The sequence below is a fragment of the Pantherophis guttatus genome, chromosome 3 (assembly GCF_059756535.1).
Source record: "Pantherophis guttatus breed Tessera chromosome 3, ASM5975653v1, whole genome shotgun sequence".
In the NCBI taxonomy this organism is placed as follows: domain Eukaryota; kingdom Metazoa; phylum Chordata; class Lepidosauria; order Squamata; family Colubridae; genus Pantherophis; species Pantherophis guttatus.
In genome coordinates this window covers 210,003,171-210,023,567 of record NC_142065.1, presented here as the reverse complement: position 1 = coordinate 210,023,567, position 20,397 = coordinate 210,003,171, and the positions used below count along the sequence as shown (strand labels likewise).

The 20,397-nt window shown below is 39.6% G+C and overlaps 1 protein-coding gene across 23 annotated transcripts in view; it reads left to right on the top strand.

Annotated features, from left to right (window-relative positions):
* PTK2 (protein tyrosine kinase 2) overlaps positions 1–20,397 on the top strand; it is a 239,852-nt gene that overhangs the window by 41,493 nt on the left and 177,962 nt on the right. The gene's annotated exons all lie outside the window — the stretch shown is intronic.

Below are 20,397 nucleotides of genomic sequence, written 5' to 3'. Positions count from 1 at the left end.
ATTTTGTAATTTTATAGTATCTGCCAAGGGGGGTGGCAGAATGACAGAAGCAGTGTCCTACATATTATACAGTGCAAACACTTTCCCGCTTATTTGTGCACTGTGGTGTTGTCCACAACATGAAAGGACAGAGCTTTTGTTATTTTGATGAAAGTGACAAGATCCTGCAGGCTCCAGTGCTGTTCCCTCCCACCACAGGAAGGTAGTTTTCTCCCTTTTACTGTTTCTCTACTCAGAATTACTTTCATGCTCGCTATTAGGCAGCCAATACATTTTATAAATACATTTATACATAAATGAATTCACATTTTTTTTCTCTTTCTTTGGTTGAATGCAACTAAAAGTTTGAATATATAATATTGTCTTCAACTCTAGTGCTTGTTTCTTCCTTGAAGCCTGTTTCTCCTTTTTTAAATTGTTGGCTGTTTCAAGATTTCATTGCTTTTGTGACAGTTTTGTGGAGTTTTTTTTTTTTTTTAAAAAATTCTGGATAGTGGATGTCCAGAAAAAAGGAACTATTTACAAAATTGTAGTACAGTCGGGGCAACTTATTTCATTCCGGTTGTATTCAAGAATTTCAACCCAAAATTAGTTTTGTTGATTCTAAATCATCTTGTTTTGCTTTTCAGTTTTTGTAAGCAGTACTTGGTGAGTTGTTTCTATGATAAATCATAGGTTTCTATGATAAATCAGCATCAATAATTTATACCCTAAAATAAACTTGCTTTGAGGGAGGATTTACAGATACAGACAGATATGGAGAGAACTCTTTTCTTGAAGGGGAATTTGTTTGTTATTTGTGTCAGCTGATCACAATTTGTTAGCCTCAAATTCACAGCAGAATGGAATAACAGTTGCTTTCTCAAATTTTCTTTATGAAGAATGTTGCTCTCATAGTCAGAAAAAAGGAGCTAGTTGGTTCTAAAAATGTAGTCATTCCAGTCTTCTGTTTAACTTCATTGCTGCATTGTGTCCTAACAGGCATTTGCAGCCTGATAGCATATTCACAGATTATGTCAGAACAAATTATCCAAATATACGTAAAATCTGTATAATTGCCTGCTTTGTACCATTTGGGAAGCAATTAAAATGAGTTAAGGAAAATTTCAACCTATGAATAATTCATAATTAATCTAGCATTAATATAACTCATTCTCTTCTCCCAGCTTTCATCAGGAAAGTGGGTTTTTTGCAGCTTTTCTTCTGAAAACTGATTCATTTTGAGGTTTTGGCATAAATCCATAGCTTCGGCAGGCTTAACCATTTGGCTATATATTTACTTGTTGGTAGCAAGTCTACTCCACGTTATGCAACACAATCGTATCAGCAAATGGATTGCACGCTTATCTCTCTAGGAAAGAAGCAGGGAGTTTTTTAAGCTGCTTGTTTCCCACAACACCAGACAGATTCTGTGCAGGCGTGAACTTGCTGCCTCCGGGTTGCGTCATGTTATGACTAGATGAGATAGAAGAGTTTACATAACATATATATCTGTGTGTGATGGTTCCAGAAAAGTCAGGGACATTGATTATTTTTATACTACAGACTTTCTTTGTTCCCTCCATTTCAGTTCTGTGTTTTTCTCTAATAGATGAAATTGTATGTGAGGGCTAAATAAAGAATAAAGACTATGCATGATTTTCTATATTTATCAACTCATCCGAACAGGGTAATTTTTGAAAACTGGTTTATATTCTTCAGGAGTCAATCTCTTGTAGGAGAATTGCTCGTTTTCTTCTTTGACTAGCACTATCCCAATATATTTAGCTCAGAGAAGGATTTCTAATCTTTGGTATGGCTGTATAGTCCCAAGTATGCTAGGCCTTAAAAATTTCTATTTGATCAGTGGAAACCAATTGGCAACAAGAGGTGATGGATTTTAATTTGGCTTTTATTTATTACTTTAGAGTATTTGCATGCCACTCAATTTCGTAACAGGCTAGAGTGGCTTGTAGAAATAGAGTTAAAAAGAAAATTTCAATTTAAACAAAATTAAAAATGTTGCAGAAAAGTAAAGTATTATAAAATAATAAATATTATATGTTAGAAAGTATTTCAACTGAAATGACTTTATAATACTAGAGGATCTGGGTAGACAAATATATTGAACCTCCTAAACTGTCAAAAAACTGTCAAAAAAAGTCTCAGACAGTGCAATGTATTCCACAACATGGGCCCTTCTGCAGAAAAAAATAGAATTAATTTGAATGACAAATGTATCCATGATGGATCATGACCTAAAACTGCAGAGTTGAGCAATAGGAAGTAGGAGGTCTTGCAAGTAACTTGGTCCTAACCAAGTAAGATTACATATGGCATTCCGATAGTGTATATATAAGGCTCAGGGGATAACCAATGAAGCTGTTTGAACATGGCGGTTCTAAGGATCTTCAGAAGGGACCACATTCCAGCTATGTTGTTGCCTTCTGTCCTAGTTGCAATTTCTGAACTGTCTTGTGAATGGTGCATTGCAGTAATCAGCCTTGAAGTGAGTAACCACTGAGTCACTGAACCCTGTTGTCTGTTTTCTAAAGAAGCATATAATTGGCTTATCAGTTGCAGCCATTAGAAGGTTTTCCTTGCCATTGAGGTTTGCTTGTTTGTTTATTAAATTTGTTTGCTGCCCATCTTACCACAATCATGTTACACTATTGTCTAGCATCAGTGCTGGATTCAGGAGGACTACAAAGCTGCAATCCCGATTCTTCAGCAGGAGTGTAATCTCGTTTCAGAGATGGCATTCCTCCATCCATTCTCGAGCTTTAGGAGACAATGACTAACATGCCCTAGGAAAACACAGGAGGAATAGCCATTGCAAAAGAGATATGCTAGCTCATGATGGCTAACCTTTTTGCCATCACGTACCAGGGGGCAGGGGGTGGGTGGGTCTCGCGAGCACGTGCCCACACCCATAATTCTATTCTAGGCCCCCGGGAAGTTGGCAAATGGGCTGTTTCTGGTCTCTGGAGGGCCTCCAGGAGGGTGGGGGGGAAAGACCGTTTTCGCCCTCCCCAGACTTCTAGAGAGGCTCTGGAGGCTGGGGACAGCAAAAAATAGGCCTTCTGGTCCCACCGGAAGTTGGCAAATAGGCCATTTCTGGCCTCAGGAGGGCCTCTGGGGGTTTGTGGAAGGCTGTTTTCACCCTCCCCAGACTCCTAGAGAGGCTCTGGAGGCTGGGGACAGCAAAAAACGAGACTACTGGTCCAACCGGAAGTTGGCAAATGGGCCATTTCCGGCCTCCGGAGGGCCTTCTGAGTGGGGGTGGGGGTGGGGAAGACTGCTTTCACCCTCCCCAGACTCCTAGAGAGGCTCTGGAGGCTGGGGACAGCAAAAAATGGGCCTTCCCCACAACCCCCGAGGCCCTCCGGAGGCAGGAAACAGTCTGTTTCTCTACTTCTAGTGGGACCAGAAGGCCCAGAAATCAGCTGGCCGGCACCTGCATTCACGCCGGAGCTGAGCTCGCGTGCCCACTGAGGTGGCACGCATGCCATAGTTTTGCCATCATGGTGCTAGCCCAAGGGGAGGTGGAGAACGTGAGAAAGAGCCTAGATTAATGCTACTTTAATTATACCTGGGATGTGTTGAGCTGGAGCATTCCTTTGGCAGAGAGGGTTTCAAGGCTCTGTTACGTTTACCCTACTAGCAAGAAAGCAAATGACTTTTGTTTCTTAAATTCGCCAACCTCACAGGGGCGACCATCAATCTTGAAAGTCTGTCAAAACAGTTTTCGCGCACAATTCTTACCTAGTGCGATGAAGGTAGAATTGGTTTGAGTCATGCTTCTCTCATCCCCTGGGCTGAGGGCTCTCTTTTGAAACAGTCTCATTTCCTCTTCTACTTTCTCCATTAGACAATCTACCCCAGGTTCATAGGAAAAGGGAAGTATCACTAAATGTCAGGTAGATGGAGGATACCTAGTTTCAACCCCGAGAATTCCCAGACCATTAATCAAAATGGCAGAGACTCTCTAAACCCAAACTGAGAAGGATCCATCTAGCTGGTTTTAGTGAAGAGCTTTGGAGTTGCAGCACTAACATCTTCTGCATATGGTCCTTACCTATGGTCCTTACTACCACTTTTTTAAATAGGAAAGTCTGTCTATAAAAAGGAAGTATTTATAATCTCAGTAAATACTGGCAAGATGAATGACTTAGAAACTTTTACAATCCAAGTTGAGACAGGATTCCATATGTCCGTAGTGGTGTGATCAGATCGAAAATTCAGGTTTTTCTCCATTATGTCGATGTAAAGTTGAGTTTGAAGAATGTTTGAAGCTCATTTACTGTTGGTTTGGGTTTTTTTGCCTCTTTCTTTGCTCTTCTCTTTACTGTTTTCTCATCATTAGCTTTGGTTGACATAGCATGTGACAAGACACGAATGGATGTCATTATATGTTTGAATGTTTCACCGTGATGTCCTGTCATGGTTTAATACTTTTTACAGCAGGATAAAATTGTAATAACAATTTTGAAAAGAAGAAACTTGGGAAACCAGTTTGAAATTATATGCCTATAAACATTTAAAAATAATGTTTACTGATTAAAATATTGGAATCAGTTTTGATGTATGTGGGCTATAGCTGCTAGAAGAGATATTTGAAAACATACTGACTGGAAGCAGAAACAGATTTATTAAGCAAGCAAGTAACATGACCATTTCTATGATCCATTTTAGGAATTTGCATCTAAATGTCATTTAAGTAGCTAGCTGAATCATGCCCGTCTTTTCTACAATATGTTTTAAGGTTGCATTAAGCAATTGCATTGTTGGTTCCTGCATTTTAAGTAGGTCAAGTCTGTTCACACCCATAACCAATGAAGATTAATATGGATTAGATAGTATTTTAATGGATGAAAAACAAGAGTTTGAAATTCTTCACAAGATTGAACAAGTGGATTGTTTTACATTTTTATACCTCCTCATTATAGGACTGCCAAGACATTCTGGTGTCCCAGATCAATGACACTTCCTGTCATTAAATAACATTGAGAATCTTCCCTGCTTTAAACTCTTTTATTATCCTTGCCTTTCAATAGGATTTATGCAGAAGAATGTGAGCTGCCTTGAAAGCCTTCGGGTAGGAAAAATGAGTTATAGATCAGTGTATTCTTACAATCTACCCTTAAAGGTACATTAAAGTGCAGTTTGGTGGCATTGTAACCTGTTGTGTGATTGTAGCATGTCTACTCATTTATAAGAGAATGTCATGGCAGCTTTTCTGATGCATTATCAGAAGAATTGGATTGCTTAATGTTAACAATTAGTATATCACTGTTCTCTGAAAATTGTGCATGTATACCATGTTTCCCTGAAAATAAGACATCCCCTGATAATAAGCCCACCCCCTAAAATAAACCCTCCCCAAAAATATTTAAACACACGCACAGCCGGTCCCTGCCATTCCCTCTGGTTAGGATTAGGGAGACAGAGCTGGAAATCAGGTAAAACGGTAAGAGGAGCCCCATCTTGCTCCATGCCCCAAAATAATAAGACCTCCCCGAAAATAAGGCCAAGCGCTTATTTCGGGGTTCAAAAAAATATAAGACAGGGTCTTATTTTTGGGGAAACATGGTAAGTTTGAGTAATATTCATCAAGGTGACAGAGCAGAAAGCAACAAAACATAGAGCACTGGGATTAATTTGGGGACTGTTGTTTTACCACATTTCCCAATATTTTGATGAGAGGAATTATCTGAATTGAGTGTGTCCTGTTAAAAGTGTAGATTAAATAGTTTGGTTCCATGGTTGTCATATCTGGAACCAACATATTAGACACACACTGTGTTAGGGTACTGTAATGATGGCTGAAGACTCCACATGCTCTTAATTCTTCATTCTTTTTATTTATTCGATGAGGCTGTTGCATTTCAGTTTTAACATTTTGATCGGGTTTATATATTTTGCTAGATGATAAGCCACAACTGACAGATCTAATAATTTGGGTTTCAGTATTACATTAAAGCAATACTGCTTAATGTGATGTTTGACACCCGGATTATGTCTAAGGGCGTTACTTATTAATAATATTTTCAAGTTCCTATAAAGTGTCAACGGCCATTACATTCCAGGATATCTGAGATAATTTGATTTGCTTGAGTTAAAATTACATTTTAAAAAAGATATGTGCCAATATGCCATTATCATATCACCTCAGGTTATAACTGCTGGAGATCAGTGGTATGCTTTCCTGCCATTTTGAGGTATAAACCCTAAATTCGATGCGACACCATTTCAAAAACAAGAAGAAAACTCAACTCAGTCTCCACACTAAGAAAAAAAAAAGTCAGACCTCAAACATGTGCATTTTGCTTCACTGTATAGCATTTCAGATATTTAGACATTGATGCCACCAATCTTTCAATAAATAAATAAATCAGGATGCTTATGACTCTCAAATTGTTACCTACATCTGGATTATAAGCTTCCTAACAAACAGGAAGCAGCAGGTGAAGCTAAGTAAAATTGCATTAGATACCTGTACAATTACCACACGCCCCCCCCCGCAAGGCTGTGTGCTGCCCCCAATTCTCTTCTCTCTATATACCAATGACTGCATCTCTAACCATCCATCTGTTAAACTACTGAAGTTTGCAGATGACACAACAGTGATCAGTCTCATTCGAGACAATGATGAATCCGCATACAGACAGGAGGTTGAACAACTAGCCTCGTGGTGTGATCGGAACAACCTGGAACTGAACACACTCAGAACGAGAAAAATGGTGGTAGACTTTAGGAGAAACCGTTCCATACTCCCACCTCTCATAATACTAGACAACACAGTATCAACAGTAGAGACCTTCATATTTCTAGGTTCTACCATATTGCAAGATCTAAAATGGCAGCTAACATCAAAAACGTCACCAAAAAAGCACAACAAAGAATCTTCTTTCTGTGCCAACTCAGAAAGCTCAAACTGCCCAAGGAGCTGCTGAGACAGTTCTACAGAGAAATGATTGAGTCTGTCATCTGCACCTCTATAACTGTCTTTTGGTTCTGCAACCCAACAAGACAGACACAGACTTCAGAGGATCATTAGAACTGCAGAAAAAACAATGGCTACCAACCTGCCTTCCATTGAGGATCTGTATACTGCATGAGTCAAAAAGAGGGCTTTGAAAATATCTACAGACCCCTCTCATCCTGGACATAAACTGTTTCAACTCCTACCCTCAAAATGACGCTATAGAGAACTGCACACCAGAACAACTAGACACAAGAACAGTTTTTCCCCAAATGCCATCACTCTGCTAAACAAATAATTCCCTCAACACTGTCAAACTATTTACTAAGTCTGCACTACTATTAATCTTCTCATTGTTCCCACCACCCATCTCCTTCCACTTATGACTGTATGTAATTTTGTTGCTTGTATCCTTATGATTTATATTGATAGTTTCCTGATTGCGTATTTGAACTCTATGACTAACATTAAGTGTTGTACCTTATGATTCTTGACGAATGTATCTTTTCTTTTTATGTACATTGAGAGCATATGCACCAAGACAAATTCCTTGTGTGTCCAGTCACACTTGGCCAATAAAAAATTCTATTCTATTCTAGTTTGAAGATGAAAAAAATTGGTACAATAAAAAAAGTGCCAGTGTACTTAATGCAAGATAATTATAAAATATTCTACTAAGCGTTAGAAGGAAATTCTGAGTTCAAATCCAGCCTGCTCTTCCATAGAACACACAGGGCAAATTGCTTGGAGTAGAGGGAGAGTGTATTTGAGAACCCACAACAGCATACAGCAGTTGAAGGTTGCAACAAAAGTGTACAATTCTCAAGTGTTTACCTTTATAACGTTTTCTTTGCTCCTTCTGGAAACACTGGGAGTTATTGGAAACTGTAATTAGCTGGATGGCCAAAGGGGGCGCTTGGTGGTTAGGTACCCTCCAGAGTTACTGAGTGTTTTCCACTTGTATCGACGGGTTTTATTAACCTTGAGACTGGAGAAAACATTCAGAGGAAAGAGTGTGTTTATTTAATACAGGTACTTACGACCACAATTAAGCCCCAATTTTTTTTTTTACTAGGAAGGCAGTTGTTAAGTGAGTTTTTATCCCATTTTATGACCTTTTTTGCCACAGTTGTTAAGCCACTCACGCAGTCGTTAAATGAACCTGGCTTCCTCCATTGATTTTGTTTGCCAGAAGCCAGCTGGAAAAGTTGCAAATGGTGATCACATGACCCTAGGATAGTACAATTGTCATAACAGCCAGTCCACCAAATGACCAAATTTTGAAATGCCCCATGGGGATGCTACAATGGTTGTGTGAAAACTGGTCATAAGTCACTTTTTTCAGTACTGTTGTAAATGAATAGTTTTAAGTTGAGGACTACCTGTAGTAGATTAATCTCTGGTATCCTGAAAGGAAAGTTTACCTGAATGGCTGTCACCTTTGGCCAGTTTCATCCTCTGTGTGTATATAAGGCATTTCCATATCCTGAGAGATTTCTTATGGGTTTGAATTGTGGATATTTGCTAGTTTCCTAGAACAGGGGTCCCGAACCACCGGTCCATGGACTGGCACTGGGCCACAGCATGTCAGAAACAAATAAGTTAAGCCCTATCTGCGGGATGCAGGCAGCACACACAACCACGTCCTCTCCGGTCCGTGGAAAAACCTCTCTTCACAGAACCGGTCCCTGGTGCCCCAGAGGTTGGGGGCTGCTATCCTAGAGGGAGAGGCCCTTAGCCAATTCAGCCCAGGTATACGTCAGAAAAGCAGAAGTGGTGCTTTGTTTTGCCATGAGTGATATGCAAGTTACTTTCTTTCCATGAATGTATGCTTTTAAGCATTCCTCAGGAGTTGTGCCATGTAGCATAACGTTGTTGGAATATAAGTGTAAGTGTGCAAAAGAGAAACAAGGGATGCATGTTCATGACAACTTGCTAATGGACTTTTGACCACAGTGCTAAATCCAGAAGGCTTCCTGATGTCTGAATAGAACATCAAAAGGAATAATATCTTCATACCTGTTTGATAACAGTCCTGTTGTCTTGTCAGAATTGAGTTAAAAGCAAAATGGGAAACTGCCCTCTTGTATTATTTTTGAAACAAACAAAAAAATCACACGGGAAGGAGAAAACCACCCTCCTGATTGGCTCCTTGGTATTTGATTTTTGTTGGCTTTGTCTGCCTCCACCCCTTTCCTGGATTGATAGATCAGGTGACTTTCTTTTAACCTTCCAATATCTAGACCTCTTGGGTTGGAATTTCTTCATACACCCATTCCAAAAATCAACTTGCTGATCTACAGAAAACAATTCATCATTTCTACTGTTTGTATGGCACCTGCTGACAAATAAAGGTGAAGATAGCTTATCAACAACACTAATGATAGCTATTTGAAAACACAGGATGAGATTTCATGAAGATGTCGAAAAGCACAGGGGATAAAGGACAAACCATTATTTATGCCAGAGACTACAAGGCCCCTTAGGATGAGTTTTTAAGGTGTGTGTAACCAGACTAGCTTGGGGGCTTATAAAGGAAAGATACAAGTCCTTGCCTGGCTATTTGTATCAAAGGAATAGTACTGTCATAGTTACAGAATTATGTTAAGTGATCTAGCACAACTAATTTATCTGACCTGCCAATAATATTTACCAGGGCAATTGCAGGGGTGGGATTCAAAAATTTTAGCAACCGGTTCTCTGCCCAGTTGCTGGGTGGGTGTGGCCATGGTGGGCGTGGCCTACTCAGCCTCCTGCATCACGGCGGGGGGCACTTTCCTCGAGCCTCCCGGAGGGCCAAAATGGCCACCCCAGGCTGCGGAGGCCCTCCGGAGGTCAGAAACAGGCCTGTTTCCGGACTTCTGGTAGGCCTGTTTTTCACCTTCCCAGGCTCCAGAGGCTTTCCTCAAGTCTCTGGGAGAGTGAAAACGGCCTCTGTGCTCCGGACGCCAGAAATGGGCCCGTTTCTGGACTTCCGGTTCTTCCAGTAGGCCTGTTTTTTGCCCTCCCCAGGCTCTGTATGGGTGCTGCACTTACCTGGCATCCAAAATAGGCTGCGTGGAGACTCCTTGGCGGGATGGGATGGGTGGGGTCAGCCAGTCCTTGCAACTACTGGTTCAGTGAACCAGATTAAAATTAACATCCGGTTCTCCCAAACTGGTCCAAACCGGCTGAATCCCACCCCTGCAACTGTGGCTTTTTTTTGTCTTAAATCCAGAACAGAACAGATCCAGCTAATACTCATTATGCAAAAAGTCAAGCATTTGAATCACCATTTTAAACGTGGGATTTTCCTTAGAAAAAAGTACCTTGATGAATGGCTAGTAATCTAATATGGTGGGATCCAAGGATTTGTCTCCTAAAGTAGTTTCTATTACAAGTTATTTTGAGGAATCCTGTGATTCCTTGAACATATGGGGCTGCATACCCCTTTTTCACCAAAGGAAAATTATAGCTTCATTACATCTTACGTGCTTCTCTCTGTGATAATACATAGGGAAAGTTTCAGAGAGGCTTACTGATGTAGGAATAAAAATTAAATTTTAGACCAGGAAACTTTCAGGTGAACAGGAGGGGCACACAAAATTTTGAACAGGAAGAGATTGAAAAGAGCCGTTGCCCTGTTAGGATTTATTGTGGCTGCAGCCAGAGTTAGCAAAATATGTTTACCCATCTGGCAGGCTGGAATTGTCTGGTCAGCTGAAGCTAATAGACTTAGTGATGGATGCCTTTTGTTTGCTCTGCTGGACTTTGGAGTGAAAGGCGACAAAAGGAGTTTCACCAGCTTTGCTGGAGCCTGGGATAAACTCACAAGCAAAGGCTACTGTGTTGTGTGCTGTGTGTGAAATTGGAGGGCGGGGGAAATGATGAGCAACACTTTTAACTGTGTGGATTTAACAATTCAATATAATAGACTGAAGTGGGGGAAAAAATCTTCGTATGAGCAAAACCTGCATAGAAAGACTATATTGTGGTAAGTTGCTAATAAGCTGGTGCTGCCTTTTGACTAGCCTGAAGTATCGTAGGGTGTAGTTACTGCCTTTCACCAATCATCTCCTCCTCCTCTTCCCCCTCCTCCTATGTATATGTGTGTATATGAGTGTGTGTGTATACACACACACACTGTGTTTTCCCAAAAATAAGACCCTGTCTTTTATTTTTTTGAACCCCGAAATAAGGGCTTGGCCTTATTTTTTGGGGGGGGGGGCGGGGTGTTCCTTATTATTTGGGAGGTGCAGGAGGTGGTGAGCATGGTCACCTTATGGCTGCTCGTCAGCTGTTCGCCCCTGAGGTGTTTGCCCCTGAGGCTGTGCCCGCATCCTCCAGTTCCTGCGCCTGGCTCTTTGGGAGCCCGCTCGCAAGAGAGCAGCCGCCCAGCACCTCTTGCCACATGGTGCCCACCCAGCGGACAACCTCCCCCTCTGTCCAAACAGAGCACCACTCACCAACCGAGTGGTATCCCAGGATCATGACCTTTCCGTAGCGCATGAACGGCATTGCCCAACAACGGCTCCGCGGCCAACTGAGCCTTCCCTCTAGAGAGCCCGCCGGGAGGCCCCAGGCAGCCTGTGCACTCACAGCCGGGAGTCCAACAGAGAGAGGCTCCCTTTGCGTGCCACCAAGCCCCTCCCCTCCCTCAGGGGCAGGGTAGAACACAAGCGGCCAGAAGGCGCCAAGCCATAGAAGTGCCTATCACCCCCCCCGCTTGCGTGTCTCCCAGGTCTCACCATATTGATGTGGGCGAAGCCAGTGAACACCAGGTCCATGAGGAGCTTGCAGCCAATGTTGCCGGTGCCTACCACCAGCACCCGCACGGAAGTCACAGCCTGGGTCAGCTCCCCCTGCAGGGCCAGAGCCGCCAGTGGTGGATGTATTCCAAGTATAATTCAGGCTAAGTCTGTGCAGTGCCTTTCCAAAAGAGCAACCTGTTGTGCACAAAGCCAATTATGAACCATTAATTTCCCAAAAAAATATCCTAATAAATAGAAGTATTACTGTATTCCTAATAATTCAGTCTAACTAGAAACATTGAAATAAGTTTCAAACCATACGAAATAATTTAAGTAGTTTGTGAAGACCCTTGGAGCGTCTCTTCTATTTGTGTGCATAATATATGATTAAATGTAGCCTATATTCGCTGCAACAGATGGCCACTGAAAGACAAGGTGAACAAGCTGTCCTTCAGCCCTCTGCTTGAGAGTTTGGTGGAAGCAGCTTGACTGAAGAAGAAATAAAAAGATTTGAGAGGCATTTCAATTCAGACTTTTGAGTATGAGCTCTGAGATTAAACTGTCATGCTTATTTTATTTATTTTTTTAAATCTCATCCATATCTTGTTACTAATTTATTCTCCCAGATTACCATGTACTTGATCCCATGTACCATCTTTGCATTTATAAAACTGCATTCTCATTTGGTTATTGGCTTATTAAAAATGCTTGGCTTGGATCTTATTCCTTATCAAAACTGGAAAGCTTAACGGGGGAGGGGGGAGCTCTGCCCCATGATATAGGGGAAATAGTATTATTAGCAGAGTAATAGTTTGGAGGAAAGACCGAAATGTAGCTGTGATTTCCTAAATGCAAAATTTAATACAGTATTCCTAATTTGCTGGAAGAGTGCTTCAAGGCATTTGTACACAGATTAGGTCGGGAAAGGTGCTTGCATCTTAACATGAAAATTGAAGTACTCAAGTTCCTGCTCTACCAGCTTCAACTTTTAAGTGTGATAACATTTATAAAATATATTAATTGCCTTTCCATTCAAGTGCCCTAAGCAAAATATTTGATGAAGATGTGCACAGCCTTTTGACTGCTGGCCTGCAACGTGCTTTATTCCTGTAGTACCTGGGAGCAGAAATAAATGCAAACCTTTTGATTAAATTAGGAAAATTTAATTTGGGTTCTATATTCGTTGTAACAAGTACTATATATTTTTACACATGCATACACTCAAAAGCTACATTTCTTTTCTTGTCAACAGGTACCCCTGTCAACTAAAGAGACTATTAATACCAATCTTTGAAGTTAAAAATTGTTATGCAATATTGAGAAAAACCCCAGTGTCGTTATGTTAATGTATGCAAATTAATTAATCTGCCCAGCACATTTATCGGAAGATACACTTCAACTGTTTAAACACGGACATAGTGCTATGCTAGATAGGTTCATTCATAGGCACACCGTTATTTAGTTTTGAAAACGTAACTGTTGTCAGTGCTCTTTAGTTTTCGACCTTTGCAAATACTTCACAATTTTCTGAAGATCAGGAGCCAAGATTTAGAAATCCCCGCAAGCAGTTAGATTATTGAGACAGTTGACAAATTCAGCCACACCAGGAATGAATTTGGCTTGACAGCAGTCTCAGGAATTTGTAATGAATTGAGAGCACTTCTTTTAAGATGGAAAGTGGAGCATTGCCTCCAGAGGTCTGTGTTTGTGTGTGTGTATGTGTGGCACAGCTACTGGAGAGACTATTTAAAGAAGCAAATTATCTACTACATTATTTCTCCACATTTTGAAAAGCAGTTTCTACATCATCTTTTCTTTTGAAAGTGCCGTAATATTTTAAATTTTCTTCTTGACTATGCTTCTTATGAAGCCTGTTACCCTTTACTAATTTCAACATTCAAACTTTTGCTTTAGATTTTTTATGCTTTTTGAACCTTGATATACAATGATGCCATGGATGGTTTAGAGCACAATGTGATTTTTCCTTTCTTCTTCCGAGATTAAAATTCACCAATTTAAGTTCAAAGTTAGATATCTTTCTTTTTTGACTGACATCCCTCCCCTAAAAGAGAAGCGAACAAAATAATGTTGCCATTGGTGATACTGCCCTTCTCTCGGTCCAATTAACCAGGACTGTAGGAAGAGCTTTCTGGGCAGTTTTTCTACCTTGAACTCAGATGTAGCATGCTAGGCATTAAGAAACGCTGAATAATCCCCGCCTCCCTTTTGAATGATGCTGTTAACTGATTAACAACAGAAATATGAGTAATCCTGCCTCGAGCCTGTCTACCTTTTGAGACCATTAGTGGTAGATAAGTCCAAAGCAAAATCATTATTTTCCAGAACACACTGAAACAGCTCCCAAGTTGTGTTATTTGTTTTATTGTTGCTGCAGAGGGGGAAAAAAGATGTTGGAAAAAAGGACAAAGGAGATTCAGTCTGCACCAGAATGAAATTACTTGGCTGAAATGGTTTACTAAAGCATTAAATTATATTGAATCAGTATTATACCAGTTTTGTAGGTGTCATACCATGTTTTCCTGAAAATAAGACCCTGTCTTATATTTTTTTGAACCTGAAATAAGCGCTTGGCCTTATTTTCGGGGAGGTCTTATTATTTTGGGGCGTGTGGAGCAAGATGGGGCTCCTTTTGCCATTTTACCTGATTTCCAGCTCTGTGTTTAAATATTTTCGGGGCGGGGACTTATTTTCGGGGGAGGCTTATTTTAGCGCATGTGCTCAAAAGCCCGATTGGGCTTATTATCAGGGGATGTCTTATTTTCAGGGAAACCGGGTAATTAGGGCCAATTTGATTTTAATCAAATCGGCCTTACATCAAAATTAAAATCACTGAACGGGAAGACTCAGTATTGCTCATAAGTCAGGAAGATTCGGTTACCGATGCATTTTACTAAAGCGGATGAGAATTCCCCATCACTCCAAAGAATCAGATTTCCTTTTAGTTTTAAAAGACTAAGTAGGTGGGCTTGTTTTATAGACACAAACACCTCATCCACAGTTCAATATTTCAAAATGGAGTTACATAAAACATGCTGCCCAATGCCGAAATATTGTTTCCTAAATTAATCAGAATCGACAGGGATCAAAATATGTATGACATGTCAACTAAGTCACAGTTGCTACTGTGTGAAATGTTTGCTTTTCTACAACTTGAAATTGATTATTTCTATTGAGAGGCATTCTGTAAATCCCGGGTACTTGAAAATATTCCTGCCTTTAATCTCTGAGGCCTTTTCCTATTGGATAGTATAATCTATTTGGGTTTTAGATTCTAGCCAGTAGCAGAGGTATGTTTGGCAAGATCACCAATGTATAGTAGGAACTTTCTTGCAGCCAATATATGGTGTCCAGAGTCTTTAGCAGCAACTTAATTTACAGACCTTAATTGTTCTCATATTTATGATCTGTATATTACTTTGCCTTCTTATTTACTCAAATGAGGTTTCTGCAAAGTCACAGGAGCTGTGCCATTGTTTTATCTGGCTTTTTGGCAAGCCCACGTCTGTAGTAAATTGAGCTCTTTCAAACTCAAAGAAATGTTTGCTTTTGAAAGCAAGATTGTTTGAAAAAACATTGTAAGGTGAATCCAGTTCATTTCCTCCTGTGTTCAAAATTTCACCATCTTGGGTCAATTAGCCATGCGCTTTTGAGTGCCAGTCTTGAAGTTTGAGTAAGTAATTGGCATTCTTTCTTGCCAATGCATGGGTTGATGGAGGAATTATGAAAAGACCATAATTTGAATATTTTTCTATTTTTAAAAGCTCTTCCGATACTATTGCAGTTTAGTTCACAAATTGCTTCAGCGTTCCTTGAGCTCTGTGATAACACTGAAATCCAGGAGAGCATTGTCAAAAATATACTTTCAGATTGCTCTGACTCTCTGCAGTTTAGAGTATGGGGCCTTTGTCCTTTGTCACAAGCATTGTCTTTGATGTATGTGGATGTATGTTAAACCACTGATCCATTTCAAAGATAAACTGAGGATGTCATGTAGTACAAACAAGGCTCTGTTCACGGATGATTGGATATTTCGTGTCATAGAAACAGGTCCTTTTATAGCTAGCTAGAAACAGTTGTAGGTCATTGAGGCCATTGCTTGTTCTTTGGCAGCACATTCAGAATCTCAGCAAGCCCTGGAAATATTGTGGTACCTTTTCCTATTGGGTCGTAGAACTCATGAATATGCTTCAGTCGATACCTTCCAGGGTTTCTGTTGGCTGTGTAAATACGTTTCCTATTATTTCTTATTTTTAAGTTAGAGTTGATGCATTGCATCATACGCAAAACACGAGAAGTGTTAACTCATACTTCATGCGATTCATGCGAAACCTTTCCTCCCCATCTTTAGTTATAATTGTACATTATTGCAATTTTAATGTGATTTTATCCATCCATCCATCAGCTATCCATCCATCCATCCATCCATCCATCCATCCATCCATCCATCCATCTATCTATCATTTCATTTGAATGTTGTAAGCTGCCCAGAGTCGCCCTGCAGCAAGATGAATTGCAAACAAATTTAATAAAATGAATACATTCTGGACAAATATTTAGTAAATGTGAGCCCCACCAAAATTCATGAAGATGCCTGTTTTTCAGTGAATAAGATATTGATTATAGTGGCATTTACATATGCCTTCTCATCCCCTTCAGATTTAAAGGTGTTTTAAACTAACATTTTAATCTTAATTAAGTATTTATCAAATTGTGTTACTTGGAGTAATTCAGTTACTTGAATTAATCTTCAAGTAATCAAGCAACAATTACTTCTTTTTTTGGTAAGTTTTTATTTTATTTTATAACATACAAAAATTCATTTTTTAGTTAAACAGTGTGTTGTCTGGGTACAAATATTTTTAGGAAATAATAAAGTGTTTACAACAATATTCTTTACATTGGTATTAGTTCTATAATAATAATGACAATAATAATATTTGCTTATCCATTTTGGCAAACGTCTCTTGTATCATTAAATCTTTTCTTTTATCTATGTTTCTAACTTCTGTTTTTATTAGCCAGCCATTGATAAAATAAGTCCCATATCAAAAAGTATTCAGTTTCTTCCTTTTCCTTAATCGTTAGTGTTAGTCTATCCATTTCTGCGAGCAACAATTACTTGACAAAGTAATCAGATAATTCATATGAAATAATTGAATCAAGTAATCAAATAATTACTTGAATCAAGTTGTATTACGTGAATTACTTTATGTATTCCATGGCATAATGACCACTCTACTTAAATATACAACGATACTAGAAAGATGTATTACAGTAATAAATAGAGAAGAGGTCCATCCTGCCCTCTCCTTCAGGTGGGAGTGAGCTGGTCACCTTGAGATACTGCTTGTTGTACGTCGGTTGTCCCTTCCTTAGAGTCTGGTCTCAGTCCCACTCCTGGGAGGCGTAGCAGAAGGCTGTGCTTCACGTTCTGCAGCAGAATTGACTCTCAGAGACATCCAGATGTCCTGGGCAGTGGAAGTCTCCAAAGGGGGGACTCGGTACATGGTACAATTATGTACATGATAGATTTTGTCAGCCATCAAGATTCTTATGATTGTGTTGGCATACTCATTTGATTAATAAATAAATGAAATGAAATGCATTATCTTGGCCTGCCTGTGACAATCTGGATTCAGGCCAGGGTGGATAAAAATCAATGATTTTTTTTTAAAAAAAATAAAAAATCAGATTTTTTATTTAAATCGGATTTTTTTATTTAAATCGGATTTTTTTAAATTTTTATCGAATTTATTTTAATAAAAAACTTTTGGGGTAAAAATCTATCGTAAGATAGTTTTCTATTTAAGATACATAAGTAATTTAGTTTATTCAGCCTGAAATGGAGCTTAGTTATGTAGCACAAGGCTGTATATTCCGCAAAACTGGGACTATTGGTGAGTCAACAGTGGGTCAAAGGAGTAGCAGAGATGACAGTTGCTCTTTAAAAATTATGATTTAAATCGAGTTGATTTAAATCAAGTCTTTTTACTAGTGATTTAAATCATGATTTAAATCATGATTTAAATCGACTTGATTTAAATCAAATCCACCCTGATTCAGGCCTTAATAGGGGGCAAAAATTTTACAGGTAGTCCTTGACTTATGACCACAATTGGGACCGGAGGTTTGCTTGTGGAGAGAAAGGGTTGTTAAGTGAGATGTCACATGTGACAGCTTCACTCAGCAACTGCAAACCCAAAAGCTCACAGCTGTGGCCATTAAGCAGACGGAATCCCAGGTAAGGCATACAGCAACCGTCATAAATATGAGTCAGCTGCCAAGCGCCTGAGTTTTGCTTACATAACGATGGGGATGCTGCAATGGCTGTAAGCGTGAAAAACAATCATAAGTCACTTTTTCCAGTGCCATTGTAACTTCGAATGGTCGCTAAATGAACTGTTGTAAGTCGAGGACTACCTCTAATATCATTGGTGGTATGTTTTTACACATATTGAAAATCTTTTGGAGCTTTCTTTTTTATGTCTATTTTATATCCCTAGTTACTAGTTCGATCTTTTTTGATCAATTTAAATTTCATAATTTTTATCACTTGGAAATGATAGCTAAAATAAAATTAAACACAATATTTGCTGTAAAGATCTGAGCTAGTGTGTTGTATAAAAAAATAATAATCTGAAATTATCTGAAGGCTATTTCCTTAAGAAGGCTACATGCATGTCGACCGTTGTACTTGAAATCTGTTGCCAAAGGCAGCTTTAGGCCTTTCCTTCTTGAGCTCCTCCTGCCTGCCTGTTTCTTGTTTCCTTACAAGTATTTCTCTCAATCTGTTAGCTTGTCTAGTTAGTAAGCAGATGTCTTACTGAGGAGTTTTTTTTTTAAATACTCAGGCTTTCTATTCTGTTTCCTGGAACAAACTGCTGTCCTACCGTGTGGTCTTCTGACATCCTTATATCCAAATGCTTTCCTTTAAGAGTTCATAGAACCGTGATGGCGAACCTATGGCACACGTGCCACAGGTGGCACCTGGAGCCCTTTCTGCGGGCACACAAGCAGTCACCCATCTCAGGTCCACCCTGCATGGGCGCGCACCTCCCGCCGGCCAGCTGATTTTTGGGTCTCTGCCGTGCATGCACGGGGAGCAGGATGCATGCGGGAGGCATGTGCATGCCCAGGGGGGCCGTCTCCCGTTTTTGGTCCCAGGAGGTTGCAGGGAGGCCTGCTAGGCCCAAAACGGGGGGGGGGGGGTGCATGTGAATGTGCGGGGGGGGGAGCATGGGGGGTTGCGCATGCATGTGCAGGGGGCAGGGTGTAGGGGGGTTGCACATGTATTACATTATGGGTACAGGCACGCGCGTGCGCTGTTGTGCTCCTGCACCCACACTTTTGGCACGCAACAACAAAAAGGTTAGCCATCACTGTCATAGAATATAGAGTATACATATAAAATTGTGTGCTACTGTCATGCTTCTCCTGAGTTATGGACAGTTAATACATGATCTAAATAAACGTGTGACTCAGAGACAATTGAACACTGCCTCTTCGTTCATGCCAGGCCAGACCTAGCTTTTCCGCTTGATTATTATCTACAGCCTGCAAGCTACATAAAATATGTATGCACACTACAGAGAATACGATTACTGTATTAAATTATAAGAATTGGATTTATCGATGTATACTGATGACTGGAAGTATGAGAGTCATGAAGATACTTAAGCAAATGATGAAAAAGAAAGACTGAAAAGATTACACTCAAATGACCATATATGGACAGGCAAGTTCTAAAAATTTAAGAAGTTTTCAAAGGCTTATTCGTGGGCTTAAAATAGAGGTAACAAATATATGGATCACTGCCTGATACGTTGAAGCAAGGAAACAATTTACATACCAGCTCATAATAATTATGATAACTTTTAGTGTTCATAGTAGACTTTCCACTGTACCAGCTCACTGTTATTGCCACAACTATTCCAACTGTGTGTTCTTCAGATATTTGGGGTCTGCAGCTTCCAAATTTCCCTGACTAGTGGTCAGAAATTCAGGAAGCTGTAATCTGAGTGCATAGTATAACTAATCTTTAATATGCTGTAGGACACTGGATGCAGTCAAAAGAATGATGATATTAATGAGAGCTCAATAAACAATTTAGTTTTACTTTTCCAGATGTATTGTTTATTTCCAGAGTTTAACAATTGGCATGAGAATGAATTCAGTTTAAAAAGGAATAGAAGAAAAATATTTTTAAGAGTGTTTGACTTCTGCCATATCTCACCTTTCTCAGAAATTCATAACATTATTTCTAGTAAATACACCACAACTACATTTTGATAATTAATGCGAAAGGGCATTTCTTTGCAGTTTTTAGTAGTAACTAAATTTTCATTACACATGTTTCAAATTGAGTTAGAAATATGCTGTAAATTGTTGAGAGTAATTTTTTCCCCCATTCGTTAAAATTTTCTCAAGTTTTACCACATGACACTTTGATTTATAAGCCTAACTGAACGCATATATTATCATTTCTTGTTTATGTGAGCTATTTCTGCTGTTTGTTCTTTCTGTACCTTTTTGTGGTATATTGAATGAATTTGAGATGGAAGTTAGCAATAGAAATCCATGCTGCTCTGGTAAAGTCCATATGGCTATTGGAAATTACGGAAAAGTAAGTTCGTTTAAGAAAAAAATTCTGATTTAGTATTTTCCTGAAGCCTATCAATAAAT